This window comes from Palaemon carinicauda, chromosome 14 (assembly GCF_036898095.1).
Source record: "Palaemon carinicauda isolate YSFRI2023 chromosome 14, ASM3689809v2, whole genome shotgun sequence".
Taxonomy (NCBI): domain Eukaryota; kingdom Metazoa; phylum Arthropoda; class Malacostraca; order Decapoda; family Palaemonidae; genus Palaemon; species Palaemon carinicauda.
This window is the reverse complement of record NC_090738.1, coordinates 47,890,766-47,907,594: the sequence shown is the minus strand read 5'-3', so window position 1 is coordinate 47,907,594 and position 16,829 is coordinate 47,890,766. Positions and strand designations below refer to the sequence as shown.

Sequence of the window (16,829 nt, the reverse complement as noted above, 5' to 3'; positions counted from 1 at the left end):
TTGACGAACTGTAGGCACGCCTTTCGTACCGGTCTCATCTCCAGGATGTTTATGTGTTGTGCCTTTTCTTCCTCCGTCCAATTGCCTCTTGCTAATCTTCCGAGGAGATGGGCACCCTATCCCTCCTTGGAAGCGTCTGTGAAGAGAAGCATCTCGGGGGGCTCGGCTGCGAAGGGCATCCCCTTGAGGGTGTTTGTCCGGTCTTGCCACCACACTAGGACTTCTTCCGTTTCCTCGAGAACTGGAACCACCTTGTGGGGGGAATCCGTCTGGTTCCAGAGGCCTTTCAGGTTCCATTGGACACTCCTGAGCTTGAGTCTCCCCTGGGGAAACAGTTTCTCCAATGACACGAGGTGACCTATTAACCTCTGCCAGTCCTTTGCTCTCCTGGGTTGTCTCGCCAAGAAGGGGCGGAGGATTTTGTCCAAGTTGGTCAGCCTCTCTTCCGACGGAAAGGCTCTCACTAGACGGGAATCCAGGATCATTCCTAGATAAGTCATCCTGGTGGAGGGTGACAGATGACACTAGAATCTTGCAGAACTGCAAAAGCTTCGTGCCTTGATCCCTCAAAACTTCCTCTGAGGATGAAAGGAGCAATCAGTCGTCTAGGTAACGAATCAGGCGGATGCCCCGTTCGTGAGCCCACACGGAGACTTTCGCGAAGATCCTCGTGAAGACCTGAGGCTCTGTGGATAGTCCGAAGCAGAGGGACCTGAACTGCAAGGTCTGGGCACCCCACTTCACCCGAAGGTACTTCCTGCTGGAGGGGTGGACTAGGATTTGAAAATAAGCGTCCTTAAGGTCTATGGACATCATGAAGTTCCCTTCCCTCAAGGACTCTAGAACCGACTTCGGGGTGTCCATCTTGAAGTCGGTCTTGCACACAAACTTGTTGAGAGCCGAGAGGTCTATGACCGGTCTCCAACCTCCCGTTGCTTTCTCCACCAGGAAAAGCCGACTGTAGAAGCCCGGGCCCGGGTCCCGTACTATTTCCATTGCGCCCTTCGCCAACATCGTGGAAACTTCCTCTTGTAAGGCTGTTCTCTTCAAGGGGTCCTCGGGAGCCAACCACTCAGCTCGAATGGGCGGGATCAAGGGCGGAGGTTCTGCCAGCAACGGTAGCCTGTACCCCTCCTTCAACACTGTTACTGTCCACGGGTCTGCTCCGTGGTTTTTCCATGCTTGCCAAGAAAGTCTGAGGCATCCCCCCACCTGAGGCTTGGGCATTAGTAAGGGGCCTCTCTTCTTCTGTCCCAGATATACTTACACACCTACATGCTATAGCTATAACACATACTTCACTTCAACCCTAGAAGCTTTAATAACTCCTGACAGCCTTGGTATTGTTAAGTCCACATATCCCACATTTAAAATATCTCCCCTTTCAGAATTCTAACATAAGTTTTTTATGACAATCACTTGATCCACACCTCTCATTCTCTAAACCCACACTGTTCTTCCCCTACCAGTTCGTCTGTCACTTGCCTCACTAAAATCCCCCTGGAGGCCAAAAAGGAAGTTCTAAAGGAGGCTGGGGCTGATGCTGTTCCCCTACGGGAGGGCTGAGACGGCTGTGGCCAAGGAGCAGCTGGGGAGTCTCTCCTGTGCTGGCTAGACGAGGCTCGAGGAGTAGCAGGACTATCGGACGCGGGCCTCCTGTGGAAGGGCCTCCTCGGTGCTTGAGGTCTAGGAACACTCACCTCCTTCCTCTTCAAGACCTCCAAGATCTCCTCTGCCTCCTTCAGGGGAAAGAGGACGTCTTCCCAGAGGGGCAGGCTTCTCAGGGCCCTCGCTTCCCTATCCGGTATCCTCCTCGACAGCTTGCTCAGGACAGTGTCTCCTCCTGAGTACCCAGTTGGCTGATTGGGCTAGGGACTGGTAGGACAAGAACTTTAATGCCCTACCTCCTGAGATGATTAGCTCCTTCAGGAGAGCCTGATTCCCCGGAACTAAAAGGTCGTAGGAGGATTGAATACTTACGAGAGTGAACGCCCACCAATTTAGCCAAGAGGCGACGTTCGCAAGGTCTTTTGCCATCTCCTCCATCATATTCGCCTCTGACTGGGAGAAGTAGATTGGGGCTGATGAGGCCCTGTCTTCCGGGGCCCCTTGTCCTAAAACTTCGAGGGAGGGTTCCAACTTGCAGGCCCCTGGACGTTGACCCTCCGGAAGGTAGAATTTACTCTGGGACCTCAGTCCCTGGAGCAACTTCGAGGAGCTCTGAGACTTGGGGCCTCTGCATTGCCAGACAATCTTGTTGACGTGAGCTCTACCGAGCCTCATGTCTCTGGCCACTGGAAGAGCCAACGGAGCCCTCCGCTGGGCGGGGGCCTCCATTAGTCTATTGAGGCTAGAGCGCCAGGGATCCTCGTCGGAGGGTTCACGCTCCTCAATACGATGGTGTCGTCTAATGAGGCCTATCACCCTCCTGTAAGCCGAGTCCTCCGCTGGGGCGCCCTCCACGTTGTCGTCGATGTCCTCCGTCTGGCGGCCTACTTCTCTAGAGGGAATCCCACAGGCGGATGCCTCCGCGTAAGGCTCTGGACGCAGGACGGGCATTGCCGTGGCGGCGAGGGGCTCCGTCCTCTGTCTGTCCTTAGTCATGGAGGACGCGGCTTCCGTGGGCTTGCCCGACGGTGGAAGCCGTCTCTCCTTCTCCAGGGTCCGTGGTGCCATTTTTGAGGGCACGACGAGGCTGCGACTCCCTCCGCTAGGCTGATTGAATCGGAACCCTCGCGGTCTTACGCCTGTCAAAGGAGGTCCGTGAGACCGGGTCCCTCCGTGGTTCTAACTTGTGGCTGGAGGAGAACCTTCCTGGGGACTTGTCTCTGGGTCGCCAGCCTGAAGTGCTCGGGACCGAAGTAAGGTCCACGAGCTTACTGCGGGGGATGACCACCCATTCCTCCTCTGGTGATCTGCTCCTCCTGAATTTTCTCCTAGGAGACCTGGAGCGCCTCCTCCCATGTCGAGACTTGGAACGTGACCGAGAACGGGAGTGCCTCCTCCGGGATCTCTCACGCTTCCGTCGGGAATTCCTCCGGTTTTCTCCTTCCGAGGAATAGGGGGTTGTAGCAACCGATGAATCGGAGGACTCTTCATAACCCGTCTGAGGGGCCGGGGCCCAGAGAGTCGTCTTCTGAACGGCTTGTTGTCCTACGGAGAGCGCGGGCTGCAGGAACACTTCTGGAACTGATGACGGCGGTGCTGGGGGAGAGCGTGGAAGTTCTACGTTGGGGAACCAGGATCCGAGGCCTTCCTCCAACCTCAGGAGGGACCCATCGCCGGCGAGTCTTCCTTCTCTGGGGTGCCTTCAGCTGCGGAGGTACCTGAAAAACCTGACCATGAAGCGGGCGAATAGACAGGGACAGTTTTACTCCACATGGGGTCATCCGAAGAGACGTGACACGCGTGCACCAGGGCATCGTCTCTAGGACCCCCACTAAACTCACCTTCAGGCCCCCCACTTGGCTGGAAAGATGCTGCTACCCCACTATCATGGATAAAAGACTCTTGGGGAAGAACCTCTGGCTTCTTCCCCGCAACGGACTTACCTCGTCCCCTACTCTGGGTAGGGGAAGATGGAAGGGAAACCCTACTCGACGGTCCTTCTGGAGACGTAAAGGGCAAAGAGGTATTAGCCTTCTTGGGCGAACGCTTGGCAGACTTCTTTTTCTTGGTACTGAATCGTACCCACTGGATCTCACTCCAAGAAACGCACTCCGGACACGTGTCCGACGAAGAACACACTCTACCCCTGCACGACGAGCACAAGGAATGAGGGTCTACCTCCGGCTTAGAAAGAAACGCACCATACGACTTCCCGGCTCTAGGGCCAGGACAACGGCGGGGATGCTCCATCACGCACTATCGCATCACCGCAAGATACAGGAACGCAGCGGGAAAGGGTAATAAGGACAAGGATAACACGCGAGAACATAAGGGAAGGATAAGGTAACCACACGGGGACACAAAGGGAAAGCACAGGGATACCACGCGGGACACAAAGGGTCGCACTGAGATAAAGAGAGCGTCGAGATGATATCACGACGCGACCAGAGAAATTACTGAGGGTCGAGACCCAAGGTAGCACACTCCCTGACCCGGGACTAGCCTCAGGGCACGTATCCTTCCGCCTGAGGTTAGCCTTCACAGAAATCGGGAGTAGGGTAAACTACACAAAACTCTGGTCGGATGAGAGGAGATTTCCAGGTACTCCTAAGAAAGTAGTTCGAGGTAAGTTTCCATGTTGGAACAAATATAATTTTATATGGGCATAACACATGTGTACTGTACAGTATTCACAAAGAAAAAAAACAAATATTGAAGTGTTAATAGACCAGTCTGCAATTACAGATTAACCTCTACATGCATGTGGAGTGTAAAGTCAAGCCACCTTTCAGCTCATAATGACAGCACAAAAAGGACTAAAAAAAGTAAGAGAACCTCTGACTATTAAACATTATAATGACAAAATGTCATATATCTTGACATCACTTTATTAACCACCAAGCTCAAGCAGTACAAGCCTCCCAAAAGTCAAAATATAGTCTATCATCTTCAAATGTTGAGATTGTTAAAGCATTAATGAATAATAATAATGTTAAAATATAATAGCTTTCACCATGAAGGGAATAAAATTAAACAGCATATAAAAACTGCTATTTAGAAAAAAATACTGAAAAGGAGAACAAGAGTTGTAACTTGAATCATTTTAATACATACTTGCCAACAACACAAATACAGTACTGTATATACAAGTGAGTCTGGGAACACTGGAAAGGATTGTGACCTTATCACTTCCATTTGAGATGCATAAAAAATGGTAATGAAGTAAAACTAAATGTAAAGGAAGGACACAAGGAACTCTTTGAAAAAGGTTAACTGGCTGATATTTCATCCTATGAGCTTATTAGTCTAGTCTACCAAACACAAATATCATATGGAAGGTTCCCTCATACTTGAAAGCCCAGCTTCTGTTGACCTGTCATTTTACTGGTAGGACCAAATATTCAGTGAACATACAGACCTCACAACAATAACCAACATTTCAGCTTCCTTAGTAATACAGTATTGAGTCACTTGCTACAATATTTCTAAATTGATTGATGCAGTGGAAATTTTCTTCCAAGCTCCAGTCAAAATTATACATGGAAATTATGTAGCCTGCAAAACAACACATCAGAATTGCCAGATATACTACAGCTAAGGGAGTGTAGCCCAACTAGACTTACCAAGCCTAGGCCCCAAAGGTAACAAGGACAGAGTAAAGGCAATAAGCTATACGAAGGGATACTGGAAACAAAGGGAATACTGTGGGAGAGTTACAAGAAATCAAAAGAATAGACAAGGAATGGAAAATATAGGACAGGTACCAATCACACACAGCTAACCGCAAGCCCTTAAGCTATAGCAGACCAGCCAGGCCAGGCACATCCTTCCACTTAACACCTAACATTTTGAAGCAAAAATATAATGGTCTCCATCTATACAGAGTGCAACCAACTTGAGAGAAATTACATGATAGGCATGAAAACTGCAGGTTACCATCCAGTGGTACAACATGTGCACACTCCTGAAATAAGTATGCAGAAGAGGTCTACTCAGGTGATCCAAGTTTGGTCATAGTAAAATCATTGCATCTGTACCAAAGGTCTCCCTAGTGAGGTTCGCAATCTATTGTGTAGAGTACGCCATTCATAGCTCCATAACTTGTTCCTACAATCAGATTATATGGATCTAAGTTTCTAATTTTAAATAACAAGTTCGTTCCTTCTAACCAACCTCATATACTCAAAACAATTCATGCGCAAATCTGGTATAGGGGACAGTACGAAGATATCAAGTTTTATTACACTGTCACCCACTTTATTACACCTAGGTCAAGATGGTTCTAGAAGAATATTTGAAACTCCCATGTCTCACATCTGCAAGTCAGAAGTATTCATCCCACTCAGGCCTGATAGTTTTGTTGAACTCAAACAAAACCCAGAAGTATGATTGTAAGTAGGTAAAGAACAGTGGCTCCTCAACAACCAGATCTTTGCATTGACAACCTTTCTTTAACTAACTATACTTAAGGTCTTTAAAATGCATTCTACCTTATTTCAAGTATCGTTTGCCTGTCTGATCTTCAACTGCTGACTCATCTTAATTTGTTGGATAGAAACCTATAGTTAATTCATCATCATCTCCTCCTACGCCTAGGGCCTCGGTTAGATTTCGCCAGTTGTCTTTACCTTGAGCTTTTAATTCAGTACTTCTCCATTCATCATCTCCTACTCCGCACTTCATAGTCCTCAGCCATGTAGGACTGGTCTTCCAACTCTAATAGTCCCTTGCGGAGCCCAGCTGAACGTTTGGCAAACTAATATCTACTGGGGAGTGCGAAAAGCATGTCCAAACCATCTCCATCTACCCCTCATCATGATCCCATCCACATATGGCACACGAGTAATCACTCTTATACAGTAGTTTCATTTCTAATCCTGTCCTGACATTCAACTCCCAATATCCTTCTGAGGGCTTTGTTCTCAAATTTACTAAATCTATTGGAAAAGTTTCATTGTCATACCATGACTCATGTCCATGGAGTAACACCTATCTCACTAAACTGATATATAGTCTGATTTTTATATGTAATTTCAGGCGATTTGATTTCCAAATTTTACTTAACCTAGCCATTGTCTGATTTGATTTTTCAATCTTTCACTAAACTAATTCTAAAGACCCTGTATTGAAGATCATAGTTCCTAAATACTTAAATGATTCTACCTCATTAATCCTTTCTCCTTCCAATGATATTTCATCTTCCATTGCACACTCCGTTCTCATCATCTCTGTCTTTCTTCTAGTAATTTTCAGCCCAACCTCGCGTGATATTACATGCATTCTGGTAAGCAAGCATTGCAAATTCTGTAATGTTCTCCTAACTAGGACAGCATCTATCAGCATATTCTAGGTCTGCTAAATTACTATCACCAATCCAGTCCAATCCTTCTCCACCATCTCTGACTGTTCTACGCATTACAAAATCCATGAGGAAGATAAACAACATAGGCGACAACACATTCCCTTGGAGTAATCCGCTGTTCACTGGAAAATCATTTGATAAGACTACATTAACATTAAACTTTGCACTTGCTATGCTCATGAACAGACTTTATCAAATTTACATATTCAAGAGGAGTTCCTTAACGCTGGACTCTCCACAAAATTGGCCGGTGGACACTATCAAAGGCTTTTTCATAGTCCACAAATGCCATAAAAAGGGAATTTCTATATTCTACGCATCACTGTACAACATGCCTCAAAATGAAAATTTGGCCAATGCCCCTTCTACCTTTTATAAACCCTACTTGTTCATCTCTCAGCTTTTAAATTTCTTATTTCTGATTTAGATATCAATTTCTGGCACCACCTTTCAGTTATTTCTTTATTTCAGATCATCCATTGTACTGGAATCTTCCCAGGAAGTACAATCATGCATGTAGTACTAGGTATGCAGGTGATTATATGTCGTGTCTTCTCCATTATAAGGCACAATACTACAGTATACAGTATTCTTAAAGTTTTATTCCAACTGTGACCAAATTGTTCAATGATCTTCCTAATCAGGCCTTTGAATCAGTAGAACTTCAGAAGATCAAGCTTTTTGCAAATGCTTTTTTGATGAACCGAATAACACGTCTCATTTTATATCTTAAATATGACTGATCCATTTTGACATTGTAGCTGATCTTAAAATATTCTCTTTTTTTATATGATACTTATATATAGTTTTTTTTCCTGTTCCCTTATTTCCTTCCCTCACTGGGCTATTTTCACTGTTGGAGCCCTTGGGCTTGTAGCACTTTGCTTTTCCAACCAGTTTTGTAGCTTGGCTAGTATAGTAATTGGTACTCTCGTGTTATTGCCTCACCACTTATTTCCGATATGTTAGGTATGTAGAAATGGTGCTCCTGTTCTAAATACGTTCATGTTAATATATTGTTTTTATTCTAATCTAACCTAACCTAACATATCAGAAATTAGTGGTGGGGCAATAACAGGAAAGTACCAAGTAATTGTGGTGGTGGTGGTGGTGATGATGATGGTGATGATAATACAATAATAATAATAATAATCTATTCCATAGACCTTCCAACTTTCTTGATTGTCTATTTACTGAGCAAGGGAACTTAAGTGTATGAAATAAAGAGACTTGTTTGAGCAAGTGAGGTACCCATTAAAATAAAAACGAGAGATGAGTAAGTGGTCGGGTTTCCAAGCCAAAGACATACACAGTCCCTCAAACATGATTTATCAAATCTTTAACAGAATACAGTAATTCAAAAGGAAAACATTTAGCCTTAAGGAATCATACTATTTCCCACATAAACCAAAGGTAATAATGAAGCTATAAAGGGTGCTTCTTTCATTGAGAGGAGTAATAAATGTCTAGACTACCATCTAGGTACTAGAGATACACAGTAATTTAGAGGCCGTTCCTTAGCGAGAGGAGGGATATAAGGATCCAGGGTCTTCTGCCTCACAAATTCTAGTTGTCTGAATGCTGCTAGAAATGTGGGAATACTGTACGAGATTTAGGCAGCAGAAGGGTCAAATGTAAATAAAGAATTTGTATCTCTATTAGAGATCTTGAAACTAGAGGTGATGTGTATCATCAGACCCCTAACTGAGTGGTGTGCTAGAACTAATACCTACCACTTGCTGAGTTAGGGTATGGTTTGAAAAGGCAGGTTAGGCCTGAAATATTACCCTGAATGAAAACTTATGGGTTTGGAGCTTCCACTAAAGACGATAAATTCTTAATATGACAAAAAATAAACATGTTATGCTGTTGCAAAGACAAAGACCTTAGTGCCATTACCATCAAAACTCCATCTAGCCTATATTCTGCAAAAAGTGATCCTTCTATAACACTTGAAATAAGCTCTAGTATAGAAGATGCCAAGAAAAATATTTCAACATCTCTTTCATTTTTACCAAGTAACAGCAATACTTTAAAAAACCAACTTGCACATCATGTATTTAAAGATTTTAATTCATTGGGAGTAATGATGGGCTCAAATGACAATATTAAATTGCCACTATAACAAAATTAGTCTAATACAAGTGGAAATGTCTGAGGTATTGAAGGCTTGGACTAAATAAGACTATACAAAAAAAAAGTTTTAGGAGCAGACTCCGAGATAATTTCCAGCACTAGTAATTCTCCTAGATCTGGCTGTCTTCAGTTCACCAAGAGAAGGGAAGGAAAACATCATGGGGGAGTAACCCACGCCGTGTCCTCCGTCTTGAACAAGAAATAGCTCACAGTGTCTACCATTTTTAAAGAGGAATAGGATAATAGAATTGTTGAATTTGAAATCAATCAAGCCATCGAATATGCAACAGATGCAACAAAGATATAAACTACTGCATCAGATGAAGAGCCTGTTATAGGGGAAAAATAAAACGATAGAAAACCATAATAAATGTGGAATATTCCGAGGCATTATACAACAAACTGTATTGGATTACTATGCAAAGAAATAAATTCCAATGACAGCAAAAATGTTACAAGTGAAGGAAACTATTGGGTTTGGTGGTTGCAAGGAATCACTTCGTAAAGTACTGCATGACAAATGCTAGAACAAAATTTTCACAGAAAATTAAACAATATCTTAATGCGGTAGGAGAATGTTCATATACACAATAAATATTTACCTTAAATAATTAGACGAATCCTAGGTGAACCAGAATTATACAGAGGAATAAGATCAATCTCATGAACAAGCAACAGGCATAAAACCACGACCAGGAAAGAGCAGAAGACTCATCGCCCTGCTTGCTTGCTCAAAGGAATTCTTTGTTCCGAATGTAGAACGTATTCCAGAATAAATACAATGGTGGAGATTATGATAATCAAATGCATAAAAAAGTGTTTATAAAAGCAAGTAGAATAATTTATAAATAAAGACAATAAAAATCATGTATGTATGTATTTATGAACTTCAACAAAGAATTGCCAGTCATGATTATGATTTTATTGTAATGTGAAAAAAGAAGTTATGTCTATTCACATATTTGGTTGGCCTCTCAAGTCCTCAATTGCTTAAAACTAAACGAATTGCAAAACAATAATTGGTAATATACATTTTATTAAGTTTAGTTAATAAAATACTTTGAATAGACTCCTGTCTTTTAATTATATCCACAAATTATGTTACATATCTTCCAAAAACAAAATGATTGTGAGCTGTAATATTGGTAGAATCAGAAATCTGTCTAGACAAATAATCTACAGGCTGCCAAAAGCAAGAGCCTGTGCCAGAAAAGGTGAGCCATATACAATTACTGTATAGTTTTCTGAAAAATATTTAGGATAGCAGATTTTAGTGGTAATTTCTGACAAATTAAGAAAGGCATATAAAGGGCGTCCCTAGGGATCTGTTAATAATGCTTTGACCTCCTACCATCTAGGATTAAGTCCCAGAATCGGCTGATCAGAGACGAGCACCGTAATCTATGTTAACAACTATACCCAAAGAAATACTGTATCACTGATGCTATAAGACCAAAGGCTCCAACAGGGAAAATAGCCCAGTGAGTAAAGGAAACATAGAAATAAATAAACTACAAGAGAAGTAATGAACAAAAATTATTTTAAGAACAGTAACATTAAAGAATATGCCATAAATAGACTATAATAACAAACAAGAGGAAGAAAATAAGATAGAATATGTACTTTCAAGCAAGGGAACTAACACAGGACAGTGGAAGACCATGGTACAGAGGCTATGGCACCGCCCAAGACTAGAGAACAATGATTCGATTTTAGATTGTCTTTCTAGAAGAGCTGCTTACCATTGCTAAAGTCTTTCTTCTACCCTATCCAAGAGGACTTGATTGACGAAAAAGTTAAGTAATCTCAGTGATGTCCGGTGTAATAGGACAGAATGTGGAAAGAATAGGCCAGACTATTCGGTGTATGTGTAGGTAATGGAAAAATGACCTGTAACCAGAGAGAGGGCTCCAAAGTACACTAGTGCTATAGAGTTTATAAAACATAATTGTACCTAAGCTTCTTTCAGGGAAACTTCTATGTTTATGAAGTAGGAAAAAGGCATCATATGTCAGTAAGGCAGGTAGGAAACTTCACCCTCTATATTAATACGAAACACCACTACTGCAATATAGGTTTGGATAGAACAAGCAGTTTTGATGTTCAATCTTTATACAATGCATGGGTAGATTGAAGTAGCGCAGATGCACCCTCTGACATGTAATCATATGACAGGCTACTTAAATTACTAGAGAGACTGAAAATTGTAATAAGAAACCAACTAGTTGGTTATTTTGGCCTATTTCTCTGTATGACTAATGGGGGCTGAAGCAAAATAATTTGTGTACCTACTTTATTGTATAAACCCCTTGTTTACTTTTGGAAGACTGACTAGAGAGTACTGAGCATGCAGTGTTCATGATCAATTTTTTTTTTTTTTTTTTTTTAATAAATCAAAATCTTCCCAGTATTCATGAACAAGTGTATCTAAATGTTGTTTTACATCACCATTCTAACCCTCCTCTTCGATTCTAGCATAATTGCTGTCAAAAAAGGTCATCTCCAAAAAAAAGGAGTTAAATCTATTTTCAAATTTATTTTAATGGTATCTACTTCAGTAATTTATTATACACCATTTATAACACCCACTATTAACTATACAGCTTTTGCTACTCATCTAAGTAAAAAAATATCACCGAAGTAATGACCTACACAGTTGGCAAGTAGCCTACACCACATCTATGACCTCTTGGCAATCTCTTATGAGCTTGCAATAATGTTTAATTGCAAACGAAGCAAGCCAAGGCAGGGCAGAGACCATTTGGGAAGCATGATATAAATTCATAAGTATTCACACAAATTACCCAAACTATATACGTATTGTCCTAACTGATTATGTTTTTTTTTTAGAAATTTCGGATCATGAACATAGCTACAAATCACTGGCTTTTGAAATTTCTTGACACAAAACCCCTGGCCTAGATTTACACTGAGATCACTCATAATTGTTTAGCAAATTCTTTTGACAGCTGTATCTCTTTTCTTTGTATGATTAATGGGGTCTGGAGAACACTAACTTGTGTATTGATTGTTTACTTTTGGGAGACATAGTTTGTTACTGAACATTCAAGGTTTGCCCTCTCTTGTGGCACCTTTCTGGTTTCATGATGCAATCATTGACCGGGTTTTTTTAACCAGTTAAGAGCTTCCTAGTATTTATCAATTAGTTCCCAGATATTGATTCACAGAGGGTAAAAAGAAAAAAATACACTTCAATTCCAACTTGACTATTGCCACTAGAAGACATCTCCCAGAGGAGGCTTCATTCAATTTTGAAATCTAATGTAATTTCATCTATTTTGGTAACTATATATAAAACCCTCCTCATTCACTATACTGTATGGCTACTGTTGCTCATCTGAAAATCATAAATATCACCGAAATAATGACTCATATGGTTGCTGCTTACCAAAACAAAGGAGCAGAAAGATTTTTATAGACCATTTGAGGGACACGATATAAATAAAAGGTAATCAGGATCTTGTTATTTCACTTCAACTACACGAAACATATATTTTTGCAACTGGTTAACTGTTTACCCTTTTCTGAACATTACTATTGTTACCAATCCCTCCCATCTGGCAATATCCTACCCAAAACCCCACTTTCACACTGGAATCCCAAATAATTGTTTTTAAAGGGGAGGGTAGGAAAACTTGAAAGGAGTGGTTTGCCCCAATGTTCAAGATCAGAAATGGATAAACACAATATAACCAATACAAAAAAGTATACACAGTAGTGTATGTATTCAGCTGGAATTTAATGTATCATATCTAGGCTCCCCAACCAAGGCCTAGTAGAGATACCTTGGGGGTTGCAGGAGGGTGTGTCCCCAGGGGATGATGAGCCAAAGTAGGGAAGGTTAGGTGAGGATTCCTCAAGTTAGGTCATCACTTTTACTATGCCTGAACCAAGCCATGCCTGCTAATATACATTCATTCACAATGAATAACCCTTTATTTATGACATTCCCTATATCCATACACCCAACAATTTAATAGGTATGGCTGCTTAATATAAAGCCTTTTATAAACCCTAATGACTAAATAAACTTATGGTAGCAAAGCCAATGGTATGACTAAACAGACTAGAATAACTAAGCCAAAAATAGGATGGTCTTAAGCCTACAGCAGCTATTAATGGTACAGCCTAATATCAGATTGCTTAGCTTACATTAACCTATTACAAAATAAGCCTACAAGCCTACCTTAGCCTTCGGTAGAGTAAATAAAACCAATATTGACATACCTTCACCTACTGAAGGCCCCTCTAATATTACATGTTAGCCTTGAAGATAGCCTAAGCTAGTACCGGTAGGCTAATATTTATAGCCAGTCTAAGTTAGTAGTTTGGCTACATGAAAACCATCCAGAGTATTGTAGGACCAGACTAAGCAACGTCAAAACTAGACTTCCTACGGTACCGTTTAAGGTCCCTGCTACGGTATCCTACTCTCTCGTGATAGATACATCGCCATCTAAGACAGAACAAATAGAAGGATGAAACTTACTGCCTCTGTCAGAAAAGGTCCTGTATATCTAAGGTTATCTCTTGACGGGAATTCGGTCGAATTTGTCTGTCAAAAAGTGTCAAAAAGATCCTACTTATGGGTCACTTCCTCGATCAGTCCTATGGGCACAGTCGCAGGGCTCTCCTCTCAGGAAGGACCCTTCCACTTCTCCTCTTATTAGTCTCGATATCTCCTCATTTTTTTCATTTTCTTTTAACACTTTCAAGAACTTGTTTTCACAAAATTATACTGATCTCATTGGCCTCAGACCTAAAACAATGACACCATACACCTTTCTTCTTTACTGACTTACCAAGGTAAAACAATCGAGCAAAGGGATGCGCAACTTAAAAAAAATAATAAGCACAGGGAGTGGGGAAACAACACTCGTCATCAAAATAATAGCTTTTGCATTTCTTAATCATATTTTGCAAGTCATGTTTATGATCTTATTTTTTTCACAGACACCTACGATACTGACATTTATAAATGAATAAGATTTTTAGAAGATAATTTATTCGAAGTGATTTACCCACTACCTGTCGTATCAGAACCGAGCTCTCCCAAAAATTTTGGTATGAACAGAAATTTGTTTGGAGAAAACTGTGAATTGGTCGAATTTTATATATATTAAACGAGGTTTTTCAATAAAAATAAGAAAAATATTTTTAAGTTGAAAGACTGTCACTGCGGACGCTTTGCATGACTTTCATCAGTTATTATACACATGGAATGTTTAACTTTGCAGTTCATATGCAGGGCAGGCTGTCTTTCTTTCTTTTTCTTATAAAACCGCATTATGCAAATATATATGTTATCTGTAAAAATTCTTCGTATGCAATACCACTAGCCGTTACAGTCGGTGTCATTGAAGAGAAAGAAAGGGAGAAGCAGACAGACCAAAATTGTCTTAAACTGTTTTAAAGCATGACAATTAGAGTTGAAAAATACTCCTTTTAAACCCGAGTAGCCTACTGAAATTCGAAGTCTTATCTTATAAATAATGGAAATATTCATATAAAACCACAATCTTCTTGGTACAAAATCTTTGCATAAACAATGTAAGTGGGTACATATAGGAGATGAAAAGTTGAAATAGTAAGTAGCAGATTGAGAAAAAAAAAAGCGATTTGCTTTTGAAAAACAGAAATTATACAGCTTTCTTGGAAAATGGAAAGGGTAACATGAAGAAGGTGAGAAAAAAATAGTTAACAATAAGCAAGAGGATTAAGGAAAGAATCTTTTATACAAGAAAAAAGTATAAATACAAACGTGAAAGAACAATTAGATTTATTCTAAAATACGCAAATTTAATCTGAAGAGATAACTTGGTAGACGAGTGAGTATTTTGAAATTTTTTCAAAAGTTGAAGGTAAGAGAGAGGCCGACCTAAGTGACATATGAGTGGATATGGATAATGTTACAAATGTATGTATAAGAATGCTTGTGGGAGTGACAGGATGAGATGGTAAGGATATCAATAAAGAATCGAGAACACAGAAGTTTTTCGAAATGCAAGTGAGATGCTACAGTACAGGGAGCAGTGTTAAAGGACTGATATACTGTACTTTGTAAAATGTTTGTGTAAAGGAAAACTTATGGAAGAATGGGCGGGGGGAATAATTGTTTTATTATATATAAAGGTAATGATAATAGTGTCTACAGTAAGAACTAGTCTATAGGGGAGATAATACTACATATTTTACCAGCAATTGTGTAGTAAAGTTGAGAAGGTAAAAGGTGATAGAAAGAATGATAAGGAAAAAAGAGCATGGGTTTTAATAAGGAAATGCTTGTTTGAATGCAGTGTGCGATATGAAACAGTCATATGAGGACCTTAGAAAGAAAAAGAGAAAGTTAAATGGGCGTAGAAAAGATTAAAATGACATTGATAAAAAAAAATACGGATTGCGTTACGGATGTATGTAATGGTATGTAAATGGTTGAGAGTAAGTAAAAGTTTCATGATAAAAGAAAAGCATATGTTCAAATTTGTACATATAATTCTTACAGATTCTTACAGATGTTTTCCTGGAAGAGGCCCTATGGGGCCTGTGGCTCCAGTATGGTAGCCAGGACACTATGTGGGTGGTGGTGGCACGTGGTGTTTATCTGAGCTTTATAATTGAATTTTTGATCCTGTGTTTTCCAAAATTTATCAAGTCTTGACTCAAACTGTGTCACTGTCTCTGAGTGTACCACCTCGTCCGGCAAATTGTTCCAAACGTTAACCACGCGGTTAGGGAAGGAGTATTTGCAACTGTTCAGCCTGGCTCTTGTCTTGAATAATTTCTTATCATGGCCCCTTGTCACACTATCCTCCCTCATCCTGAAAAGACCCTCAGTACACTCCTTATCATACTTGTTGTTGACGATCTTAAATGTTTCAATCTGATCTCCTCTCGATCTCCTGTACGCTAATGATGGTAGATCTAATCTCTTAAGTCTCTCTTCATATGGCAGTTCCTTGAGACATGGCACCAGTTTTGATGCTCTCCTTTGCACATTTTCTATTGCATCGATATCCTTGATAAGATGTGGGCACCACACTTGGTTGGCATATTCTAGGTGTGGCCGTACCAAGGATGTGAAGAGAGGCTTAAATGTTGCCGGTTCCAGGTGTACAAATGTTCTCCTAATGAGGCCCACTGTCTTATTTGCCTTTTCTATTTTCTCAGCCAGATGGTCAGCAAAAGTAAGTTTGTCGTCTGTGACTACACCAATGTCTCTCCGTTCTGGTCTTGCTGATGTTGTTGTACATGATGTAGCCATTATCGTCTACTGAGGTGTTGCCAATTCTCATGTATTTGCTCTTCTCTGGATGAAAGAACAAAAGCCATTTCTCTGTCCATTTTCTAAGCTCGTCTATGTCCCCCTGCAGTCTGTTGCAATCTTCCACATCCTGAATCCTCCTGAACACTTTAGTGTCGTCAGCATACAAAAATACCTCGCTGCTGTGTTTAACCACTTCAGGTAGATCATTTATGAATAGAACAAACAGCAAAGGACTCAGTACCGAGCCCTGGGGTACTCCACTAATAACCTCTTCCCAATCTGATGCCTCATCGTTCACTAAAGCCCTCTGCCTTCTCCCTGTTCAGAAGCCCTGGATCCAATTCAGTAACTTCCCTTGGATATTATAGCTGGCAACTTTTTTCATCAGCCTTTTGTGTAGAACGCGGTCAAAAGCCTTCATGAAGTCACAGTAAACCA

At 41.0% G+C, this 16,829-nt stretch overlaps 1 protein-coding gene across 4 annotated transcripts in view; it reads right to left on the bottom strand.

Moving 5' to 3' along the window:
- The window catches only part of Cul1 (cullin 1), a 152,115-nt gene extending 138,167 nt beyond the window's left edge, over positions 1-13,948 (bottom strand). For all 4 annotated transcript variants that reach the window (XM_068387093.1, XM_068387094.1, XM_068387095.1 and 1 more), the window contains exon 1: positions 13,617-13,948. The gene's annotated coding sequence lies outside the window, so the exon portion shown is untranslated. The remainder of the gene's footprint in view (positions 1-13,616) is intronic.
- Between the last annotated feature and the right edge of the window lie 2,881 nt (positions 13,949-16,829).